The sequence below is a fragment of the Oryctolagus cuniculus genome, chromosome 8 (genome assembly GCF_964237555.1).
Source record: "Oryctolagus cuniculus chromosome 8, mOryCun1.1, whole genome shotgun sequence".
Classification (NCBI taxonomy): Eukaryota; Metazoa; Chordata; class Mammalia; order Lagomorpha; family Leporidae; genus Oryctolagus; species Oryctolagus cuniculus.
In genome coordinates, this window is record NC_091439.1 from 103,106,435 (window position 1) to 103,132,453 (window position 26,019).

At 40.1% G+C, this 26,019-nt stretch overlaps 1 protein-coding gene and 1 pseudogene across 19 annotated transcripts in view; both read right to left on the minus strand.

Annotated features, from left to right (window-relative positions):
- Window positions 1-26,019, minus strand: part of ADGRL3 (adhesion G protein-coupled receptor L3) — an 870,273-nt gene that overhangs the window by 419,821 nt on the left and 424,433 nt on the right. The gene's annotated exons all lie outside the window — the stretch shown is intronic.
- LOC108178125 (GTP-binding nuclear protein Ran-like) lies at window positions 753-20,347 on the minus strand (annotated as a pseudogene).

Genomic DNA, 26,019 nt, shown 5'->3' on the forward strand with positions numbered 1-26,019 from the left:
ATTAAGCCAATTTTATTTATCAAATAAATACATCTATGTATATGTATGTATGTGTATTCCTATGTATATGCCTTTATTAGACCATTGATTTAAGAAAATACTCAAGGCTGAGACTTTATAAAGAAAAGAGGTCTAGTTAGCTCACAAGAGCATGATGGTGGCACCTGCTTCTCTCTGCTAAGAGCCCTGTTGGGAATGTGACAACATGGCAAAGGAAAAGAAAGCCACGTGACAAAAGGGCCAAGCATCTGGGGTGGCCTCACTTTGCAAAAACCCACTCTGGAGTGAACTAACTCACTGCATGAGAAGGGCATGAATCCCTTCTGAGCATACCGTCCTCATGACTCCCTGACTTCCAAATGCGCTTCTCCTCTTCAAGGTTTCACCTCTTGAACACCCCCAACCTGGGGACCAGGTCTTCACCAGGTCTGAGCCTCTGAGTAACTACACATATCCTAACCACAGCAATGCTTGCATATCCTCCTGCACAACACACATTGCAACACACACACACTACACATTCCCCTTTATGTAAATAAGAGATCCTCTCTATTTACTTATGCATGCTAGATACTTGAATTAAACTTTTTTTCTGATTTGAAATGAAAATGAATGGGGATGACAGTAACAAACAACATTTCATCACTAAATATTGTGATGTGACCGTCAGCAGCAGTCTTATATTTGGAACTCAAGAAGAAAACAACTGCATTCCAAAACAGCTAAACATGCAGGTCCAAAAAAATATGAAGTTGTTTTTTTTTTTTTTCTAAACTGCCACATTCATTCCACAGCACGCTCATCTGTTTCAGCTTCCCAAAGATGAATTGCATGTTCCGCTTAGCTAGCAAATAAGAGTGGCACACATGCTGCGTGCTGACGTCACAGGACAGGTGCCTATGAAACTGGACTCATGATGCAGGGTGCTAGGTTCACTTACTCACAGGCCCTCACCCTCACCTGTCACAGCAGCTGTCTGAACAACTTCTAAGTCACACCCATACTGTACTAGCACTGCTCAGTTCATAACAATCTGTGTTGGGGCAGGAGTGGGCACGATAGCAAACTCCCAAGTTATGGTATCCAATGAGCTTTCTAGCAGGCCAGAGGAAGGGCTTTTTGAAGTTGTAGATACTTTGTGGATACGTTTGGCAGAAATATCATACCACTGAAGATGCCTTTTTTGGTGGCAGACAATAGATGTTGCCTTCATTTTCCTGTCCTTGATATCCATTGTGTTGGCACACAACACAATGAGGATGCTTTCGCAGACTTGTACCAGGCCTCTACACCTGTTAGGCACATTCTAGTAAATAACTCTGGATGTCACATCAAACACTATAATGCACCTTGGGCTTGGAGGTCGTAGCCAGCTGTGTCCCTTTGTTGGTTGGGCTGGATGAATCAATCTAGTGAGTAGCTTACATGGGTAAGTTAAACTGGGCCTCCTGCCCCTCAAATCCAGACTGCAAAGTCCCAACATCAGTATCTCAGACTGGGACTATGTTTGAAGATGGACTCTTTAAAGAGGCCATTGTGTCATTCCCTAATCCCATAGGACTGTCTCTTTTTTTTTTTTTTTTTTTTTTTTTTTTGACAGGCAGAGTGGACAGTGAGAGAGAGAGACAGAGAGAGAAAGGTCTTCCTTTGCCGTTGGTTCACCCTCCAATGGCCGCCGCTGCAGCCGGCGCACCGCGCTGATCCTGGCAGGAGCCAGGAGCCAGGTGCTTTTCCTGGTCTCCCATGGGGTGCAGAGCCCAAGCACCTGGGCCATCCTCCACTGCACTCCCTGGCCATAGCAGAGAGCTGGCCTGGAAGAGGGGCAACCGGGACAGAATCCGGCGCCCCAACCGGGACTAGAACCCGGTGTGCCGGCGCCGCAAGGTGGAGGATTAGCCTATTGAGCCACGGCGCCGGCTTAGGACTGTCTCTTTATAAGAAGTAGCAATTAGGGCACAAATACACACCCCAGGAAGATGGCGGGAGGACATGAGGAGAAGGTGGCCATCTGGAAGCCAAGGAGAAAGGCTGCAGGAGACAGAGCCTCCAAAGCCACGAGACAGTAAACTTCTGTCACTTGAGCCACCCAGGCCACAGTTTTAGTTACGGGAGCCCAAGCAAACTAACGCAACATTTCTGGTCTTTGGTGGTGTTTCTGTTACTTTCAGCTCTCCACTGACTGGCTTTCTGAGCAGCCTTCTAGGTCCTAGGACTTTGAGTCTAAGAGGATCAAGGTTTTGTCTTGTTTCTCAGGCCCTGGCTTCAGCTGCCTCAGGGGAACAACTCAGCTCTCCTATTCTTGCCCCATAGTCTTGTAGAGGACCACTTCCTGGCACTCCTGCAAGGTCCAGAGTGCCTGTGGGAGGCATTGCCCCAGCTCTTGTCTCTGCCTGCAGGGCACTGTGCACCTGTGCAGTAGGGGACTTCTCTCAGTGCTCTTCCCCAGCTCCTATCGGATGACAATCACTGGGTCGCCTAGTGGGAAGAATCTGTAAACTCCTCAATTCTCCCCGCACGCTCAGATTCCAGCTGGCTGCAAGGGTCATCCGAGATCTTGCTCCTGAGCCCCTCACCTAATGTCCGGCCTCATGCACTGGAGATCTCTGGTTAATGCTGCCCTTGTCCTGGTCCAGTGCCTCTGCCTCTTGTTCTGTGTGTGGGCCAGGATGCAGAAGTCCCTCTCTGAGTTCTCACTGCACACACTCAGATTTCAGGATGCTCAGGACGTCTGCTCACAGGGTGTACCTCTCACCACCTTGTCCTCCCCAGCCTTTCCTACGATGAATGAGTTGGGCTATGAGCAAAGATTTCCCCTGTATCTAGGATTCCTAGGATTCTCAAAGGAAGAACTTTGACTTTAAAACTGAAAGCAGTTATGGATCACATCTATGTACACCAGGAGAAGTCACACTTGAATTCTAATTAATTCAATTTTTCGCCTGGCATTCTGATGTACTAAAATGACACATTTGGTAGGTCCTTTGGCTTCCTTCTATTACCAGGTTGGGAAGGACACTTTCTTTCTACAACATTCCACATCCTAAATAGCAAAAGTAGCTGCTAATGATTTCAATAGGAAATGGCTCCTGAACCATGTACAGGTTTAACTCCAAAGTCACAAGTGAATGGTATTAAGAAGGTGGAAAGTTGATCCAATTGCAGTGATTAGTGTAACCCAGGTTACATTGGGTGTGTCTCCTCAAACAGTGTTTGCAACAGAAGCCAGAGTCTGGCCCACACGCAGTCTCTGCTCATGCCTCACCATGTGGTCTGTGGTCCTTCCTTGGCCACACTCCTGCTTGCCATGGGATATCTACCAGATATGCAAGAGCACCTTCACCAAGTGCCGAATCTATGGAGCCACCTGCTGCTAGACAGGAACCTCCGAAACCGTGAGCTGAACCAAGCCTCCTTCCGTCATAAGTAGCTTGCCTTGAGTACTTCCTTGCAGTAATGAAAAGCTAACTCAGCAGCCCATCACATTTCTTTCTAGCTACCATTTCTCATGCTTCCAAATTTTTTCTTCACTCTCCTTTTTTTCTTTAAGCCTGTGTGATTCAATGGTTCGGTGGTCTCCAAAGAATTTGCAGTTTTCATTAGATTTTTTTCCATGGATAATAATGCTCTAGGATTTACTGAGTATACACATGGCATTAAGGGCATTATATATATTATGCCATTGAATTTTCAGAAAAACTCATAAGGAAAATACTTCAGTGTAAGAAAATGAGCCTTAGGCAATGTGGGCGAGGTCAGAAGGTTTACAATGGGCGAATGTAATCCCAGGCAGTCTGACTTTTTAAGGAACTCTGGTAAATTGTTTTTACTTTTCAGTATACTAATATTTGTTCTTTTTTCTGTATCTTTAGACGACATGAAATTATATTATCACTGAGAGATAATTTTCAATTTGCATTAACAGTGGGATTTGGTTATAATAAAAATGTTATTTTTGCAGTCTACAATTGGCACACAAGAGATATAATAGGGGCTTATGATGCGGTGTAGAAGGTTGTGTTGCTGCTTGGGATGCCAAATCCCATAATAGAGTGTAACTGGAGTCTTGACACCTCTGCTTCCAATCCAGCTTCCAGATAGTACATCCTGGAGGCAGCAGATGATGGGTCAAGTCCTTGGGTCCCATGTGTGAGATCCAGATAGAGTTTTGGGCTCCTGGATTTGGCTTGATTGCATTCTGGCTTTTGGGAGCTTTGGGGAGTGAACCAATGGCTAGAAGACCTCTCTCCCTCTCTGTGCCCCTCTCTCCATCTCTCTCTTTGTCATTCTGCCTTTCAAAGAGATGAAAATAAAAAGCATGCTTTAAAAGGATAAACCTAGAAATATACAGAAGTCATGCTTAAGTGTGTTGCTAAACTAGTACTCTAACTTTAAAACAAAAAACTGCAAAAGCGGTCCATTTTTATCAAGTTACACCTTCAGAAATAAGGGAGCAAGGGAAACTGGTATTGCAGTCTCAGCTCCAACACTTACCATGTACAAGGACACAAGAGAACTCCTTGTTAATATGCAGTTTACCTCTTTGTGACATGGACTGATACCTATGATCTTAAAGAGTCACTGCAAGGACCACATAAGAAAAGCTACAGGGGCACATTTGAAAACCTGTAAAACACTCAAATGTGAACATCAACATTATTGGGAAGCTACAAGCTCTAAAAGTTATTTCCTAAAACAAGAGGTAATGAGCCTTTTAAAATGTCAATAACTTGGGCCAGCGCCGTAGCTCACTAGGTTGATCCTCCACTTGCAGCGCCGGCATCCCATATGGGTGCCAGGTTCTAGTCCCAGTTGCTCCTCTTCCGGTTCAGCTCTCTGCTGTGGCCCAGGAAGGCAGTGGAGGATGGCCCAGGTGCTTGGGCCCTGCACCCGCATGGGAAACCAGGAGGAAGCACCTGGTTCCTGGCTTCGGATCAGCATAGCTCCGGCAGTAGTGGCTATTTGTCTCTCTCCCTCACTGTCTAACTCTATCTGTCAAATAAAAATAAATAAATAAATAAATGTCAATAACTTGGTTTCCTATACAGTGAAACAACACTGCCATATATGGTAGATCAACTAAAATGAAAAATGTCCTGGAAATCCAGAAAGGTTACATTTTTTTCTCAGCTGTAATTGCAATATATTGGTACCTTATATTTATACCTTGAAAGGAGAAAAAGAAGTACATGCAGTTATCCTTAGCAAGAGAAATAAAATAAGAAAACACAAAAGTTGTTTGGGTATAGCAAGGCTCTGGTAAAGGAGGCAGCAATTAGCTTCCTGGTATAAAACATCAAGGATAAGAGTCCAGGTTTGATTATGACACTAGATCAATTTTATAATGGACTTAATAGGCATGACACAAAACTGTACATCTATAGGCTAAACAAAGACTCTTCCTAAGCTTTCAGGCAGGAGAGGAAAAAATTAAACTGTAAAGAGCAACACAGAGGGCAATTCTTCCATTGATTTTTAAACAATGCACGCAGTGATGATAACTACTGCTTCCTTTCATTAACTTAAAAGAACAAACTAATACTCTCGGAGATTTAAAGACTTAATAAAACATTCTAATTTTGAATGTTACTTTCATAATACTGATATTGACAATTTATTTAATAGGGGAAATTATTACAGCTTTAAAATTTCTAGTATGCAAACACATTTTTTAGGCAGAAATTCAAAAATGGAAAACTTAGAGCAAGTGTTTGGCCTAGCAGTTAAGATACCTGCATCCTTCGTCAAAGTACCTGGGCTGAAGTCCTGAATCTGACTCTTGATTTCAGCTTCCTGCTAATTCAAACCATAGGCAGCAGTGGTAACGGCTCAAGTAATTTGGTTCCCGGAAGCCATGTAACAGATGTACACTGAGTTCCTGGCTCATGGCTTTGGCCTGGCCCAGCCCCAGCCATTATGGTCACTGGGTAGTGAACCAGTAGACAGATGATCTTTCCTCATTTGTCTGTCTGTCTGTTTCTCTTTCTCTCTTTCTGGCTAATTTTATCTTAAGTAAAATAAATAAAAATTTAAACAGTAAGAATGGAAAATTCAGTTCCTACTAAGCATCATCATAAACAAATACAGTAAATATGAACAAACAAAAATGAACGGAGCAATGATCATAATTATTAGCCATTTGATGTCTTCTCTTAGCAGGGATCTTTCAGTCAAGGTGTGTTTGTACAAAGTTGTCTAAACATTCTGTCTCACAGTTCTTTCACAGGCACCTTGCTTATGTAGGCACATAAATCAGGGTTTGTTTTTAAATAAAATACTACTTGTTAAGTTGTTCTTTTAAAAATTAAGTTATGCTTATTTTAGATAATGAGCATGTTACATTTTAATAAGTAACTTGTGATTTTATACTCATTTTCTTGTTCATTTAGGTAATCACTCTAGTAAACAATGGTTTAGTAACCACTTTCCCTGAATAGTACTAAATGGTACTAATTTATGTAATTACAATGGAAAGATTCAAAAAGGAAAAAAGCAAAGAGGAAACAACGATGCATTCCTTCCAGTAGTCTCCCTCAGCACTGCTCAGTCACTGACCTAAGAACAGCAGCGTCATGAGTTACTCACAGGTACCCTGTGGTCAGAACGGTTCACTGCTCAAAGGCTCTGAAGGAATGCTGCATTCACGGACAATCAGGTAGGCTTCTTCACTATAGAACTATTCAAGGTCTTAATGTGATCTGTGACTCTCCAAGCGGTGACAGAACAGCATTTTCCCAAATTTATTTGAACTTGGAAACATTTTAAATGTTTTTCCCAGAATACCCATTGATATCTCACCAGATATGACTATTTCACAAAACTAAGTTCAGAAACTGCTGCTCTAAATGAGGTCGGGAGGACAGGGATGTCTCTGGCAATACTGAGAAAGGTATAAATTCACTGAGCACAGATGAAGGCGCAACAAACACAAAAAATCCATCTCTTAGAGTGTAGCAGAAGAGCATGAAAGAGAAGGACTCATCAAAAGCAAACGCCACAACGTTCAGCCTGAAAGACGGGAAAATGATGGAACTTTGAACGAAAGTTGAGTTAGTGGCCAGGCATCTCTGCCGACTATTACTTCGTTCATTTCATCAGGCACCAAGTATTGATTCAGCATTCACGATTATTTAGGCTAGAAAGGCAGCTACTGATGGGAAAACGATGGTCCTATTTCGACCATGATAGCTTAATGATAGAACTACAATCCACCGCAAAACACAAAGTAAACATTTTTCAAAATGTTTGTCCATCTTTTCTTTCAGAACTGTCCCCTCTCTCCCTGTCCATAATACAGTTCATATACACTTTGCACACATTCACGTGTCTTCTTTCCACGGAGATGTACAGCCTAACAAATGTTACGTCCTGGGTATCTGGTGAGCCAGGTCCTGCTGGTTTATTAAACAGCAAACTTGCGAACTAACTAACTTTCTTTCTTTCTTTTTCTGTTTTTGTAGCAATTCTTTGTTTTTCTTTTTGAAGATCTATTTATTTGAAAGTCAGAGTTACAGAGAGAGAGAGAAAGAGAGAGAGAAAGGGAGGAAAGAGAGAATCTTCCATTCTCTAGGGTCACTCCCCAAATGGCCATGGCAGCCAGGGCTGGACCAAATGAAAGCCAGTAGCCAGGAGTTTCTTCCTGGTCTCCCACGTGGGTGCAGAGATTCAAGCACTCGGGCCATCTTTACTGCTTTTCCCAGGCCATTATAAAGGAACTAGATCAGAAGTGGAGCAACCTGGACTTGAACTGGTGCCTAAATGGCAGCGGACTAACCCGCTATGTCATGATGCTGGCACTTGTAAACATTGTTTCTGTGGGACTTTTTGGGCCATTTGCAAACCATTGCATTAACAATTATATAACACGGAGGGAAAGGAGTTATAAAGTAAGACATTATAAAGAAAGTAAGGCAACAAGAGGAGGAGACGGTGAGAAGAAGAGGGAAAAACCTGCAGCTTTTTGAGTCCCTAGTAGCTACATGGTTTTTCCGTCCCAGGACCATGTGAAGTAGGCTAGCAACATTTCATAAGCTAACTTTATTTTTCAGGGAAGCTATTCTTTACTGAATTCCTATTACTTATATTACAAAGGTATATGATTAAAATATAAACGTCATGAACAAATTACACATACGGAATTTGTACAGCATCAGTAAGAAAAAGCTACTTCCCCTTTTAAGAAACATTATACTACTTAGAAAGGTTAAAGTATGCCAGAAACGCTGCATGCGTATGAACACTATAAAGACCTAATGGCCACTTGTGTTCAGAAAGCTGGGAGAATATATGATTCTAATCTATGTGGTTCACCATAGTCTACTTAAAGTACAACGACCTTGAAGTACGAATAGTGTTTCATGTTTAAATAGGTACATATGTAAAACACACAGAAAAGACTGGTCTAGGTGCTCTCACTCCAGCATGCTAAAGTGGCAGCACTGAGAGGCATTTGCTGCCAGGAATTCTGTCAACAACTTAGCATAGTAATTGATGGGAAATCCAGAATGTATAGAGAGCACTGATTAGAATTAGCCTCTAAAGATTATCATGCCAACACCTGGATACGATTAAGACACATGTTCGGCCGGCGCCGCAGCTCACTAGGCTAATCCTCTGCCTTGCGGCGCCGGCACACCAGGTCCTAGTCCCGGTCTGGGCACCGGATTCTGTCCCAGTTGCCCCTCTTCCAGGCCAGCTCTCTGCTGTGGCCTGGGAGTGCAGTGGAGGATGGCCCAAGTCCTTGGGCCCTGCACCCCATGGGAGACCAGGATAAGTACCTGGCTCCTGCCATCGGATCAGCGCGGTGTGCCTGCCGCGGCGGCCATTGGAGGGTGAACCAATGGCAAAGGAAGACCTTTCTCTCTGTCTCTCTCTCTCACTGTCCACTCTGCCTGTCAAAAAATAAAAAATAAATAAATAAATAAAATAAAATAAATATAAAAGACACATGTTCAATGTAAAGGATTCTTAGTCTCGCAGTCAGTATTATAATTTCTGGATGAATCCAAATTCCCTGGACTTCTTGAAAAATGAAGAAGAAACATACAACATCAGCTACTAATAATTTATGAAACCAAATAAACAAGATGAAAGATTTATGTTGTTAAACTACAGTTTAAGCCCATACAGGAAATAATAATGGGAATAAAAATAACTAATCCCGCTATGTTGCCATGAACAAAAAATATTTTTCTAAACTAATTTCTAATAGCATCAGCATCAATTATCTGAAAATGTTACAAGTTATCCTTTGAGAAAACCACAATGAACCTTTCCTATCTCCACAGTACTTTTAAGCCACAGAAGTTCCCAAAGAGCCTCCATATGTATATGGTAAATTTCACTAATTCTCACCTTGCTGATCTGCAAAGCATATCATTCTCACCAAAGTCTCACTCGCCCTCTCAGCATCGATTTTTCAGCCTAGTGCTGTAGCAAGCTCTCACATTCATGCCACCGGGAGCTCTCGTGCAAGCAAAGTCGTATTTGCTTTGTAGGAATAGGTGCTATGTAAACAGGAAGCACCACTACTATGTTGCAGCAGCTCTTAGTCTCTGGAGGCTTTATATGCTATCAAAAAGAAAAAGTACTGACTGTTTCTTTACTACTAAGATTCCTTTTTTTTTTTTTAAAAAAAGAGTTATTTAATTATTCGAAAGGCAGAATTACAGAGAGTTAGAGGCACAGGCAGAAGTAGAGAGGGAAGATCTTTTATCTGCTGGTTCACTCTCCAGATGGCTGCAATGGCCGGAGCTGGGCCAATGCAAGCCAGGAGCCAGGAGCTTCTCCTGGGTCTCCCACATGGGTGCAGGGCCCAAGCACTAGGGCCATCCTCCACGGCTCTCCCAGGCCACAGCAGAGAGCTGGATTACAAATGCAGCAGTTGGGACTCCAACTGGTACCCATATGGGATGGCAGAGGCTCTACCTGCACTGTCACAGCTCTGGCCCCAAAACTCAGATTCTTAAACAGGACTATCCTCAAGGTACAAGGATGCGTCAATAAGTTCACTGAAAGTGGAATTAAAAAATAAGCTTATTTTGTTAAAAAAAAAAAAAAACTTTGAAATCCAAGCGTAGTTTTTTCATAATATGCATTTTCCATGAAGTGTGTGAAGATACTTCATACGCATGGATTTCAAAATTTTTGTGCCAAAATAATTTTATTTTTAATTCCATTTTCCATTAACTCTTTGAAATATCATTATATATTTTGAAGTAAGAAAAGTCGAGTTTTGGAAAGTATTTCCCATCTATTTACAATCATTTGAGAAATGAACACTGTTCTCAAAATCTGAACAAGAACAAAAAAACAGAAAAAATGATTGGCAGGAGGAAAAAATCAACATTCTTTCCCGCTGAGGACCAATACCTGAACTTTCAAGGTAATGAGGTTAAGATGTCATACTGTGAAATTTAGACTCGAACCTTCTTTTATATACCGATTAAACTATCATTAAGATGAATGATGTTAAATGAACTTGTTTAATGAACTAAGTCATGAGTGAACCACATCATACATACTTATTATTCTCCAAGAACTTGTTTTAAAGTGAATATTTTGTCAAAGAATCCAGAGCATGCATTATTTTCACTCTGCCAATCATCAAGTCACCGTGGCAGTCAGTACTGGGCAGGGCCTGTGAGGCTCACTGATTGGCAGGTGCACAGTAAGTCAGCAACAGAGAGACTATGGGATCAAGTGGCTGAGTCCTATCTCTAGCATCCACCACTTGGTAGCTGTGCAATACTGCCCAAGTTATTGAACCTCTGTGCCAGGCTTCTCATACTATGAAACAATAACGGTATTTCTAAGGGTCGATAGAGATTTATTAAATTAATAGTAAGCCTTGCACATAGCCCTGTTAAGTATTAGCTGCTGCTCTTATTACCACATTATTATACTGTCAACTGCTTCCTACTTGTTATCAGGTTAACTCTAAGAAGAACTACCCTGTAATATGCACCAACTATGTCCAAAAGATGACAGTAGCCAGATTTGCTCCCTCTCTTTAGAACTTTGTTGCTATACACCATTCTTTAATCTCCTCAAACCTCTATCCAACCCAATAACAAAAAAACTGACACGGACTCAGAGACCATCTCCCAAACAATGTGTTCACATTTTAAATGAAATATTAATGTAAAAGAGAGATTTCATTTACTTGGAAATTAAGTGAATATAGCAGTGGACTAAGGTAAGTCCTGTATCTTTTGAAGTATTCAAACCGTGCCACTTTTTCCACATTTTTAAACATAACCTACATAATGGAGGATATTATAAATGAAATATAATGAGAGTTCTTCCCAAATCTAGAATAACACGATACTAAAATTTATATGGAAACTCAAGAGACTGAATAGCTAAAGCAATTTAAGCAATAAAGCAAAGCCAGAGGCATCACAATACCAGTTTTCAAGACCTGCTATAAGGCAGTTATAATCAAAACAGACTTACACTGGCACAAAAATTTATATGTAGACCAGTCAAACAGAAGAGAGACCCCAGATCAACCCATGCATCTACAATCAACTAATCTTTGACAAATGAGCTAAAATCAATTCCCAGAAAAAGGACAGCATTTTTAACAAATGGTGCTGGGAAAATTGGATCTTCAGGTGCTGACATATGAAACAAGACCCCTACCTTACACCTTATACAAAAATCAGCTCATAATGGATCAAGGATCTAAATCTATGGCCTGGTACCATCAAATTACTAGAGAATCACATTGGATAAACTCTGCAAGACATTGGCATATGCAAAGACTTCTTGGAAAAGAACCTAGAAACACAGGCAATAATAGCAAAAATAGACAAATGAGATTTTATCAAGCTATGAAACTTTCGCACTGTAAAAGAAAAACACTCTACAAAGTGAAGAGGCAACCAACAGAATGAGAGAAAATATTTGCAAACTATTCAACTGATAAAGGATTGATATCCAGAATCTATAGAGAGCTCAAAAAATAAAAAAAAACCAATAAAACAGATAATACCATCAATAAATGGGCAAAGGACATGAACAGACATTTTTCAAAGAGTCAAATTCAAATGGCAAACAAACACATGAAAAAATGCTCAGGATCACTACCAGCAGGGAAATGTAAATAAAAGCCACAATGAGAGATCACAACTGGACAGTTAGAATGAGTATCATCCTCCAAAACTCAAAAACCATAAATGCTGAAAAGTGCATGGGGAAAGGGTGCCCTAGCACACTGTCACTGAGAATGTAAACCAGTACAGCCATTACAGAAAGCAGTGTGGAGATCCCTCAGAAATCTGAAAACAGACCTGCCATACAACCCAGCCGTCCCACTCCTGGGAATTCACCCAAAGGAAACGAAATCAGTTTATGAAAGAGTTATCTGAAACCCTATGTTTATGGCAGCTCAACTCACAATAGCTAAGATAAGGAATCAACCCACATGTCCATCAACTGATGACTGGATAAAGAAAATGTGGTATACATACATCATGGAATACTACTCAGACATAAAAAAGAATGAGAACCTGCTTTTGCAGCCACATGGATGCAACTGGAAGTCCTTATGCTTAGTGAAATAAGTCCCAAGAAGACAAATATGTTTTCCTTGATATGTGGTAATTAATAAACAGAGCACAAAAAACTGACATTTTGAGATTTGATTATTATTTACCACCTTTGTCTATACTCTTGAGGAACAATGGCTTTTGCTACTTAATACTTGTTGAATTCTTTATTTGGTGGAGGGTTAAGCTTGTGATTGCAAACTAAACTGCAAGTATGTCATTGTAAAAATTAAAATAAAATATAAGGAAGTCACGAGGAGCCAGGGTGGGAAGAAGGAAAGGGTGGGATATAGCACTATGCTCTTAAATCTGTATGTAAGAGGCCGGCGCCGTGGCTTACTAGGCTAATCCTCTGCCTTGCGGCACCAGCACACAGGGTTCTAGTCCCGGTCGGGGCACCGGATTCTGTCCCGGTTGCCCCTCTTCCAGGCCAGCCCTCTGCTGTGGCCAGGGAGTGCAGTGGAGGATGGCCCAAGTCCTTGGGCCCTGCACCCCATGGGAGACCAGGATAAGTACCTGGCTCCTGCCTTCGGATCAGCGCGGTGCGCCGGCCGCAGCGCACCGGCTGCAGCGGCCATTGGAGGGTGAACCAATGGCAAAGGAAGACCTTTCTCTCTGTCTCTCTCTCTCACTGTCCACTCTGCCTGTCAAAAAAAAAAAAAAAAAATCTGTATGTAAGAAATATATTAAATTTGTGCACCTTATATGAATAAAAATTTTTTAAAAAGAAATATGAGTTTTTTTAATCAAAGTGACTAGTTTTTAACTCTGAAGGAAAATACATTAAAAAGTCTGAAAAGATAACTTTTTTTTTTCACAAGTAGAAAGACAAATTTTGAATAAGGCAAAATGAATACAGGGTGCAGATTCAAGATTCTTCAAAACAGTAGAAATACAATGTCCCCTAATAGGTGAGCTAATTAATAGATATAAATAAAGAGGGGCAACAAAGGGTAGAGGATTATTTTAATTTGTTTGAGAAAAGCACATGCAAATTCAAATCATGAACAGAGGAGCATCATTGTCTCAGGATGGTGGGCCAATGCAACAAGAGACATCCAATTTGAAGTGAAGATGAAAAGTCAAAAGGAAATTCCATTTTGCAATACACGGTGCTACACTCATTACAGAACCCGAGCAGAACATAGCATTTCATTTAATGTTCATAAAACTCTGGAGATATCATTTCCTTTTAGAGATTAAGAGGGTAAATATCAACATGTAAAGGTAATTTCACTGGCAAACAGCAGCAGTTCTTTCCCTTAGCCTTGAAGTCTATGTTCTTTCATCACCATTCGACCACTGAGTTTTCTTTAATAAAGGAACAACAGAAACCAAAATTAGAAAAATAAGGGAATCAAAATCATAAAGTAAATATCCTTGTTTCTAAAATTAAACTTTAATTAATGATTCCTGATTTTGTTGTAGTTCTTGACTCATTTTGAGGAAGAAGAAATCACTGTTTCCACCTGCCAGAGGACAGACAATAATGTCTGAGAAAGATTACCTTTTAAAAATATTTAAATAAAGAATAAGTAGCACACAGTCAGTGACTCCAACTCGATTCTTATATTGCTTATGTGTTTGGAGACTGAATTATGAGTTGTATGAAAATATGAATATTTAATTCAAAAAATGAATATTTAGAGAAAGAGAAATGGAGCTGAAGACACATTCACAAAAGTCATTCTGCAAAACATTCACCTCACCATTGTCAGGAACATTTCTGACTAAAATCATTAAATCATGTAAAAATCAGTTCTTTGTTTCTTGCTGGAGTGAGAAATTACATAATATCTTTATCCACAGCTTTCTCACTTGACATGAAGACAAAATAAACAGCTGCATAAATATATATTCTAAAATACACAATACTATGAAATACAATTTAATGGTATTTAATTTGCTCTACAAATCCTTAGAGTCCTACTTAGCAGTTATGCACTTCAAGAATCATTGATCTTTGTTGTGTGATATACAGAAACACATAAAACAGAACAGAAGAGAATACTCCCAGTGTATGCAGCACTTTTCTTTTGGTATTTATAGTTTAAAATAAGCTTTAAAATATGTCTAGAATACCCCCAGGCCCACCTCTGCTAGGCCTTCTGTCTCCTCCAGGAAGCTCAGCTTCCTCCACGTGCTGTCTCCCTCACACAGCCATTGAGTCACCTGCTTTACCAGCCAGAATCTACCTCCCCCTGTGCTGGCACCAGCCAAATCCTTAGCTTTGCAGAGTGTGAGATGTATTTGCCCTATTTCTCACTGCTGCTAAAAGGCCTATGAAGGGACAGATGGTCTATATTCGGACTAAAATATATTCAAGTGAACATGTAAAAATATCTAAATTATGGTTGACATATACAAATATATGCTTTACATTAATATTGTAAATACGTGCACATATATGTAAAATGTTATGTTTGTATATATTCACATATGTGTTTTACTCTAATACTTAAGATTATAGATCAAAAACAATGAAAAATCAGTATAAACACATCTACTGTTTATAATGTAAGTCCATGTACTTTATGTAATTAATGCCAGTCATCAGTCATGTTTATGATTTGACTTCTCTTACACACCTTATATCAACAGCTGCCTGCCTGGCCCACCCACAGACACATATACTTACCTGACTTGTTCACTGCCTGTGCCAAGAACACTGCTTGGCATACACTAAGCACTATATAAATAATTGCTGAATAACTTTCTGGATGAAAAACAATAGTTTATCTTAATGTAATTACACCTAAAGGTTCAAAGTTCAAATGGCACTGTTTCATTTACATATTTCATTTGGTACATTTACAGGTTTTTTTTGAGATGTTATCCAGACAATTTTTAAAATAATTTCTGGTTTTATATTTAATATGAGAAACTGACCATACTACAGAATAATTGCAAATATTCATTACCTACACTTTTTATTAAAAGGCAAAAAAGTGTCTGAAAAAAGGTACATTAAGGATCCAAGTTTTCTATGATAGTGTAATCATTAGATAATCTATAAATTTCTAAAAATATCTGTGTTGAATATATATAGCAAAATATGAACAGTCTTCAAAAAGTTCATGGAAAATGTGTGTTTTGAAAATACTATGCACAGAGCTATCTTTTATATAACAATACACTTATCTTTCAATTCCATTTTCCATGGATCTTAAGTTTTCATGTACATAACCTGCTTTTGAGATAACTTTATTTAATAGAACTATTTTAAGAGGGTTGATCTTGTCATGACAATTTTTTTCTTCACTTCAAAATCTTAAAGACAACATACATTCATTAGATTTAAGATACAGTTAGAATAGAATCTGGCATGGAGTAAGTCAGCCTTTCTCAACCAGGGTTTTGCGAGATAATTAAACCCTGCATACAATGACTTAATTGCTTTCTCAACTCTTCAAAGGATTAAAAGACTGATATAATTATAGATGCATATGTAAAAAGTAATTCCATATACAAGGAAGGGCTTAGGAAGTCATATGGGCTTATCTCTTACAAGGAACCCAGGTTGGGAAAGGGTTGAGTGTGTACTCCATACAGAGTTGCTGAATGAATCTTCTGCCCAAACTTGGTCTCACTCCAGGTCTCCCTTCCTCAGCATTATCTGTGTAGTAATGCAAGCCACAGGAACCCAGGTATCACCCTAAGCATATCTAATGGCCTCATATCTTACCTCCCATTAATCACTACCATCCCTCTCTTAAACTTACTGTTAATAAACTTAAGCGTCCATAAGAGCTGTTTGCCTGCTTCAACCTGGATATCCACCCTAGCCCATCAAAGCCCACTCTGAGGCCTTACATTCCAAAATGCGACTGATAGATTATACTGCACCGCTGCTGAGATCATCTCCACAGAACTTTACTGTGTAGAGGCTGACTCAAAATGCTGTGATGTGGCCAGCGAGACCTTGCCTGCCAAGGGGCGCTTCTGCTATCTCCAACCTGTGTTACCACATCACACAGTACAGTGGAGTTCTTCAAGGGGGTCTCTGACCATGTTGTTTCCTTTCCTTGGAAAACTCCTTCCATCCCAACTCCATGCACCTCCAAACCCTCCTCCTGGGTGAGACTCGCACTGCTCTTAGGGTAGGACCCGAGGCACTCACTGCTGTCCTTCCCCTGCTACCATCTCAGAGTCCATGGCTCGACGTTCTTACAGAGTGCACCCCTCCTTCAGAGACCTGCTCTAGGACTCCCATTACACTTCCTAGGATTATTATCAGACTGTTTATTTTTTTTCTCAGGAGGGATCATATATTCTATACCAGCGCAGTACCAAACACTTATTGGGATATCTAAATATTTGCTGACATGATAAAGATCAGGGACAAACTGAATATAAACTCCTGGCAAATATAAGTAATGGTGGAAGAGAATGACCTGGTTCCAAAATGATGAGTGAGTTCCATCTCTGGAGAAATCTACAAAGAAGTATATCCCAAAGGACTCCATCCTAAAGCTAAACCTTCATGAAAGAGGATATAATAGTTGATGGTGCTCCTTTTTTTTTTTTTTTAAGGATTTATTTTATTTATTTGAAAGAGTTAGAGAGACGTAGAGACAGAGGTCTTTCATCCACTGGTTCACTCCCCAGATGGCTGCAACGGTCGGAGATACGCCAATCCGAAGCCAGGAGCTTCTTCTGGGTCTCCCTTGTGGGTGCAGGGGCCCAAGGACTTGGGCCATCTTCTACTGCTATCCCAGGCCACAGCAGAGAGCTGGATCAGAAGAGGAGCAGCCGGGACTAGACTCGGCGCCCATTTGGAATGCTGGTGCTTCAGGCCAGGGCTTTAGCCTGCTGTGCCACAGCGCAGGCCCCGGTGGTGTTCCTTCATTCACTTCCAAAACCTCAGTGTAAGGTTGTGACTACACAGCTCTACTGGAACCAACTCTCCAATGAAAAAAATTACCATCTGTTTGGATCACTTTGCAGAGACCAAAGTGCACTGGTTTGGAGGGCCTTGTAGAAAATCAAGACATTGCTGAGGAAAAACTGGTTTTATTAGGATGGAGGGAACAGAGAAACTGAATCAGGTAAGCACAATTTAGGACCTTAAGTTAAAGAAGAAGACAAGTGGCAAATACTTGTGCACTAGTGCAGTGAGAGTAGAAAAATAAAATGTTAAAGAACATGAGCCTAGGTCATTTCTCCTCAAATTGCACACATGTTAATTTAGGCCACCATGTAGGAAAGACTAGTATTTAGTTAAAAAAGCGACAATACCAAGTTGGAGAAAACCATTTCCTGTTTACTAACCTACTAATAAGTGGTAATAAGTAATACTAACCTACTAATAAGACCTCTGGAACATACATTTTTTTTTCCTTCTGAGATGAAAAGACTGGAGACTGAAGAGGTGGTTTTTTGACATTTGCTTAATTTTACTGAACAGAATGGCACAATGATAGGTATGTTATATGAGCAAACATTGAGGAGGAGGAGGAGACAGAACATCACTGTTAGAGTGAGTTTTTGAATCTGACGCTTCCAGTTCAATATTTAAACTATCTGCTCCAAATTTCTCATTTTCAAAACGGAAACAGAATTTCTATCTACCTAGCTGATGATTCTATGACATAATATGCACAAAGCACACACCAGAATGGCTGGCACATGACACATACTTAACAAATGTCAACTCCTTTTCTTACTCTTCCCCTCCACTTCATGTTATTTTAATTACAGTCATGCGCCACAGAACGACATTTCAGTCACTCCGTGATGTTCACACAACAATGAAATCAACTGAGGACACATTTCTCAGAACACGTCTCTGTCATCAAGTAACACAAGACTCTATTAATATCCTAGGACATGTGTATGAAGATATTCTAACGGCTGAGACTGAATCAGTAGGAAAAGCTTTGTGGAAATGGAAGACAATGATGAGAATTTCAATTCAAGGAATTTTTTCCCAATGAATCTATTCTCTTGCTGTAACACCCAGTGAGAACATTGCATAAACCTTTTTTATTTACTATAGAAGCCATAATATCAATACGCATATGGATTAGCATTCTCTTAACAGAATAATCTGAATATAATAGGATTGAACTTTGGACACTGAAGGATTTACAGGATATTTTAAATGAAAACTGTCACCAACAGGGTAAGATTGAAGCAGTAAGTGGGCCCAGGCACAGACACCAGGAATCTGAAACTGCCTACTTGCTGAGCTTGCTCTGGAGAAGCTGCTCCAGGAAGGCTTATCCTGCAGCACCACACTCAGAGGAGAGCAGACCACCCCAAACAAAGCAAGCCCAGCACACCAGGCTGAGTCACGGTTTCAGGCAGACAACGCACAAAGACCCCTACTGCAAGCAGGAAGAGCCCTCCCACTCCTACTTGTCCACATCCTGGAAACCACCCCAGACTCTGGCTATAAAAGAAAGCCCTGGCCAACTGCTTCCCAGGCAGGCAGTATCTTTAGGAAACTATGCCTGCCCACCATCTCTTGCACTTACTGCACATAAAAAAAGCTTCTCTCTGAGCGGCTCCCACTTGAGGCTCATTACCCGGCACCTCCACAAGTTAATGAAAGCGTGGCGTCCACTAAGAGAATGAATAAACTCGCACACTGATGTCAGGTCGACGTCAGTACCTTGCTTTTCGTTAACAGGCTTTTTTCTAATGTTTAAAAGAAGTTCGGTCTAAAAAATGTTTGCCGTTGTTCTGTGCACAGAGTGTAGGCAAAACTGGCTTGAAATAGCCCAAACCAGCCATAGCCACAAAGGCAGCCTCCTGGTGAATAATTACTGCAGTCTAATTGTCTTGCTAAAATTGCACTTACAAGGACAGACATGGGTGAAAACAGCAATTTCTTCCACCCTTAATCTTCACTTGAATCCATTCTGGAGGCAGAGATTAATTGACTTTTTCCCCCGTTTAAGGCAGGAAAGGACCATTCTAACTTTTTTTCTTCTTTAAGTTTCACATCAAAAACTAAAACCACAAAGGGGAAAAAATACCCTAAAAATTACCTTGTTTTACTCAAATTAATTAGCTTTGCTATCCTGATGACAGTAAGTAACATGAAAATTAGATGTTTGGAAGAAATAATCACCGCTGAGTTTAAAAAAACAGGGTTATGTTAGTTACACTGAAAGAGTTAATATACCTGTAGTAACTTTTATTAACTGTATACTATTGTTAAAAAGGAGAGTGGAGAAGATTAAATTGTTAATATATGGTGAAATCCTAAAGCTGAAAAATTTTTCTAAAAGGGAAAAATTCAAAATTAGTAAAATTTCCTTTTCCATTCAGAGTGTACCAATTTGCCAAGAAAATTATCCTCACAACTATGAAAAGAATTAACACCTAGGATACTGCCTCTAAGGTCAACTTGGCGTGGCGGGGGGCGTATCCCAGTATCTTCCTTTGAAATGATTTGGTCTGGCCTCTTGTTAATCACTGTTGCTACTGTTTCAAAATCTAGGATTATGGGGCCAGAGCTGTGGTATAGTAGGCTAAGCTTCTGCCTGTGGTGCCCACATCCCATATGAGTGCTGGTTCATGTCCCAGCTGCTCCTCTTCTGATCCAGCTCTCTGCGTATAGCTTGGGAAAGCAGTGGAAGATGGCGCAAGTGCTTGAGCCCTGCACCCACGTGGGAGATCCCGAAGAAGCTCCTGGCTCCAGAATGGCCCATCTCTGGTTGTTGTGACCTTTTGAGGAGTGAACCAGTGGATGGAAGACCTCTCTCTCTCTGTAACTTTGCCTCTCAAGTAAATAAATCTGAGAGAGAGAGAGAGAGAAAAGGAAGGAAGGGAGGGAGGAAGGGAGGGAGGGAGGGAGGGAGGGGAGAGAAAAAAGAGAGGAATCCTAGGATTCCCAGTGTGGCCATCTGGTCCCAAGCCCCAGCCCAACAGCCCCAGATCTGATCAGAAAAGCCACACAGCAGAGCAACAGAACTGTGAATTTAATAAATGTTTTACTCTTTCATGATCACAAGCTTTGGTGTGTCATTAAATAAGAACAGCTAACTAATTCAATAGTTTCATGCATAATCTTGATTTGTCTGATTAAAAGGATAAAAACAGTATTTTGACATAAATACAAAAAGAATGTAGTACTTTTCATTGAATAAAACTAGAAAAAGTTTCACATGCACTTTGTTGCCTATCTCTGCTATTCTGCCTCAGAAATACTTTCTGACTTCATTTATGTTTCAAGACAGCACCATTTTCAAGAATTTACCCCTCAATTTCAAGACTGGGCTAAGAATCTCCTTTTGGATTCCAATGGAACACAGATCACACCTCAATTCCAGGACTCACGATGTTGGGCTGCCGTCATCATTGATGTGACTTTATCCCTCACTACATTTTAAACTCCTCAAAGTCAAGTCTTACAGTCACCGCAGCTCGAATACTCAGTCCAGTATTAGAAGTTTTCAAATAGTAGATATCAGATCCGTTTACTGAGCTCAGTTTCCTAGAGCAAGCACTCTGTTTTTTGCTGCCACGGTACGGTCAGAGAGCTTCTAGGCAGATAATGTAAGTAGATACTCAGGTGAGGTTTATAGCAAATGCTAAAGGAGGATAACTTGAGGTTTTGCTTTTGAGGAAAAAGAGCGAGCATGTGGTCAGAACTCATGCTAGGTCAGTAAGTGTCAGAGCTAAGAACGAAGATGCAGAGTGACTGAATGACTTGACTGGGCAGCAGGTGCTACTTGAATTCTTTGCTGCCCCCTCCTTGTTGTGTTTATACCTGTGCAGCAGCTCTGAAGGAAAGGTTCTTTCTGATAGCCCTACAGGAAGCCTCTCAGCAATTAAAAAAAAAAGAAGTAAGAAATAGAACCAGTCAGTAGCCACAGAGAATGATAAGGAATTAGAAACCTAGAAAGTATTCATGAAATGGCTCAGAGAAAGCAAGTACTTCTGGGTTTCTAAGCTTAATTTAAAATAAAATTTAAAAAAGGGGCCGGCGCTGTGGTGCAGCAGGTTAACGCCCTGGCCTGAAGCACTGGCACCCCATATGGGCGCCGGTTCTAGTCCCGGCTGCTCCACTTCTGATCCAGCTCTCTGCTATGGCCTGGGAAAGCAACAGAAGATGGGCCAACTCCTTCAACTGCTGTACCCACATAGGAGATCCGGAAGAAGTTCCTGGCTCCTCGCTTCAGATCGGCACAGCTCTCGCTGTTGCGGCCATCTGGGCAGTGAGCCAGCGGATGGGGGACCTCTTTCTCTGTCTCTACATCTCTCTGTAACTCTTTCAAATAAAGAAAATAAATCTTTAAAAAAATAAATTAATTAAAGAGGTATAGAGCAGAGAAAGGTTAAAAAGAAGAGGTGGCACTGTGGCACAGCGGGTTAAGCCATTGTCTGCATCTGTCTCTCCTTCTCTCTCTATAACTCTTTCAAATAGATCAATTAATCTTTAAAAATTCTTTAATAAAAAAAGAGAAAGAGGATTAAGAAAATATGAATATACTAAATCAATCAACAAAAATTCCAAAATCCAGTATCTGTCTTGAATAACACACATCGAAATACACGAGTCATATTAAATAAAAACACCATGCTATTTATATGGAAAGCTGCATTTTTAGGTATATAAAATAAGGAGAAAATACAGACCATCTGTATTTTGTGGTCAAATTCCTTAAGTATCAAAATTAATTCATTCTATTTCTATAAAAGTATTGCAACTATTGCAGTCCAGATTTTCATGAACTGCAATAATTTCTTTTATTTATTAAAGCTATATTTCAAGAAAAACAAAACATTATAGGATTATATACAAATATACAAATATAGAATTCATTCAAATTAATAATATTTCTGATTTGGGGTACCAAAGTACAATTTCAGATACTTAACAACAGGAAAGCTTAACTTTTTAAGATCCAGATCACCCTGCATGGTATAGGAAACAGAACTGAAAGTCACAAGTTAGCATTAGACACACAGCCTTTCCTATACTAAATATCAATTAAAATTATACAGGAAATTTTGGTCAATATCAGAGGATGTAGCCAATAGTTGGATAGAGACCATGCATTCGAGTGGCAGGACATCTCTGTTCAAACAAACAAGAAAACTTCCAATCAAGCTGCTTATGAAAGACAAGATTTTTTTCATCACCTTTATATTGCTTAAAATTCTACACAATATCTTAAAGACAGTAAAATTTAAATCCCTTTCTCTGATTACTGGAGTGAAAATGAATCTTTAGTTGTGATGAAACTGTTTTAGCCATTAAACTGTTCAACAGCTTTCATTTTCAAAGTGTACATAAAAATGGCCTTCAACTATGCTTCGTAAATATTAATTATATGAATTTTAGGCAACTATCAGCCATAATTTCATGTTTTCAGTAAGACATTGCTTTTTAACATTTATTTAAAATATTTTAATGTAAAAGATAATAAGTAGAGCAGTAATATAATTATTCATTATTTGATCAAATAACTTATTCAAGTTCATGTTTTTTAACCCTTTATTTATACTGTTAGCCTTTAAAAATATGTATCTTTTGTATTATTTTCTTTCAATGTCGAATCCCTTCCCAATTTTCAAAATTATCTTTATCAATATTCTAATGTTTTTCTTTTCATCCAACAGAACGCCAGTTTTGCTGAAATGTATGTTACCAGGTTCTGTAGGATACTCACTTCCCCTACCCATTATCAGAATAAGTTTGTTTCTTATTTCAAACTGTCCCTGAGAGGCTTCCAACAGAACTCTACCTGGATGTTATATAAAAACAAGAAGAGAACAGCAAACTGGTAAATTAAAATACAAATGGATTTGAAATTCTTTTTTAATGTATTATTCTGGTATCTTCAGTAAAGAAAACCTGTAGTAGCTTTTAGAACAAGTCCTAAGTTTCCAAAAGGTAAACGATGCCGTGAACATGACACTCTTTTTACTAAAACTGCTGTTGCTACAGTGCGAGCCCTCATGATTTGATACTTCTACCAGCATTTCCCAAAATGTGTTCTTCTCAACTGGGTCCCCTGAGAGAATGAACCCCCAATGCCCACACAGTGGAGGGAATTAACTGTGAGAAAAGTATCAGCTTCTTTGCTCTTCGGCATCTAGAATGGTATTACCCATGAAGCATCATGGGAGAATGACCTGAAGACTCCCTCAGACAGTCTTCCACAGGGATGAACTCTTACCTAACCTCAGTTAAGAAAGTCTGTTTAAACACAATTTTCATTGAATATTCAAGAGTGTCATGTATGATAAGATGAATGTGTGGCAGTTGGAAGCAACAGGGTCAGTAACTTTTGGAAAATAAATAATACAATGTTTCCTTCTTGGAGATTCATAATACATGTAAACATACTGAATGTGCTAAGTTCTGTTAAAAAAAAAAAAAAAACCTCCACATTAATAATACAACCAAACAAATAAAAAACCTATTTATCTTTGTGTAACTTAGTATTTCCAAAATGTAACGGGGCACACAGTCCCTTTTCACAAAGTTTCCACATACATCCACAAAGATTTGCAGGGCATGGAACAAACCTTGGAAACAATGAAGGTCTCTGGAATGAATCACATGCCTGTCATACCTTCTCCCTGGAACCCATTAGCTACATTCTGGCTACAGAAATCATGTTTTCTAAAACACAAAGGAGAGGCAGCAAAAGATGGCCCAAGAACTTAGGGCCATGGGAAGACATGGATGGAGCTCCTGCAGGTGGAAGGTATCTCTCTGTATCTCTCCCTCTCTCTGTCCTCTCTCTCTCTCCCCTTTCAAATAAATAAAAATTAATAAACACTTAAGAATTCACAAATGTGTTGAAGTCCTACTAATGTACTTGAGAAAGCAGCAGAAGATGGTTCAAGAACTTGTGCTCCTGCATCCATATGGGAGACTTGGAGGAAGCTCTTGGCTCCTGGCTTTGGCCTGACCCATCCCTGGTCGATGTGGCCATTTGGGGACTGAACCAGCAGATGAAAGACCTTTCTCTCTGTGCGCTCTTTCTCTCTCTAACTCTGCCTTCCAAATAAACAAATAAATCTTAAAAACACACACACACACACATCACAATGCACTCGAGTCTGTTTCTATTCTGTCACATGGCACAAACACCCACACATTATCCCAATCAGTTCATGAAAAATCTAACATTGCTGTTCCTTTTTGTTCCTTTATACAGTCAACGAACAAATGACCATTTATACTTCAAAATTCAAATGAGAAAAATAGGACCCCTTTCTTGACGCTTTCTCTTAACATTGAAGGCATTTCCCTTCTCTGTTCCCACAGATCCTTGGGCTGGCTTTTATTTTTTATTGTGCATTAGTGATTCATTTATTGTTAATTGTTCTCATCTCCACACGGGGATCCCCTGAGAGACAATACAGATAGTCAATTAAGGTTTTAGTTCTGATGCTTAGAAAAATATTGGGCACATTAAAGATAACTTAGGGGCAGGCATTGTGCATAGGCAATTAGGTGCTGCTTAGGATGTCTGCATCTCATGCTGGAGTGACTGGTTCAAGTCCTGGCTCCTCCTCTTCTGAGCCAGTTTCCTGCTAATCCTGGGAGGCCAAAGATGATGGCTAAAGTACTTCTGTCCCTGCCCCCACATGAGACTCCCAGATGGAATCTGACCAGGTTTCTGTCTGGTCCAGTTCTGGCTGTTGTGGGTATTTCAGGAGTGAACCAGTAAACAGAAGATTCTTTCTCTCTCTTGCTTCACCATTCAAGTTGATGAAAAATAAACACTTTTTAAAAGATAATAATTATTACAAACTTATAAAAGCCCTCTTTCAACATGATGATAAAATTCTTAAAAATCAACATAAGGCATAGCTTGCATTAATTTTTATTTACTTTCAGAGTATACTCATTTTTCCTTATCAGTTTGCTGTAAATAATAGCTTCCTTTTCATCATAAAGAGTCTTTGTAAGACTCTTGCTGTATTCTGAGACTGGCAGTAGAGAAGTCCTTGCTTTGGCTTCAGTGAGGAAGAAGGACAGCACATTCTCTCTTGCTCCACATCATTCATACACCTATTTTTTAGAAAATATTTATATTATTTACTAGAAAGTCAGGGTTACAGAGAGACAGGGAGAGACAGACAGAGGTCGATCTTCCATCCTCTGCTTCACTCTCCAACAGGCGGGTCTGGGTCAGGCCAAAGCCAGGATCCAGGTGCTTCATCCAGGTCTCTCATGTAGGCAGCTGGCCTGGAAGAGGGACAACCGGAACAGAATCCGTTGCCCCGACCGGGACTAGAACCCGGTGTGCCGGCGCTGCAAGGCAGAGGATTAGCCTAGTGAGCCGCGGCGCCGGCCTATGTACAATAATATTTAAAATAGATTATAACGACTGGCAGTCATGTCTGAAGGAAATTAAGTCAAAGGTGGGGACAGAATGAGAAGTGTGGGGCTCAGTGGGTTAAACCATAGCTTGGGGTACTGCACCCCAACAGGGTACATGACTTAAGTCCTAGCTACTCTGTACTTTGCAATTCAGCTCCCTGATAATAG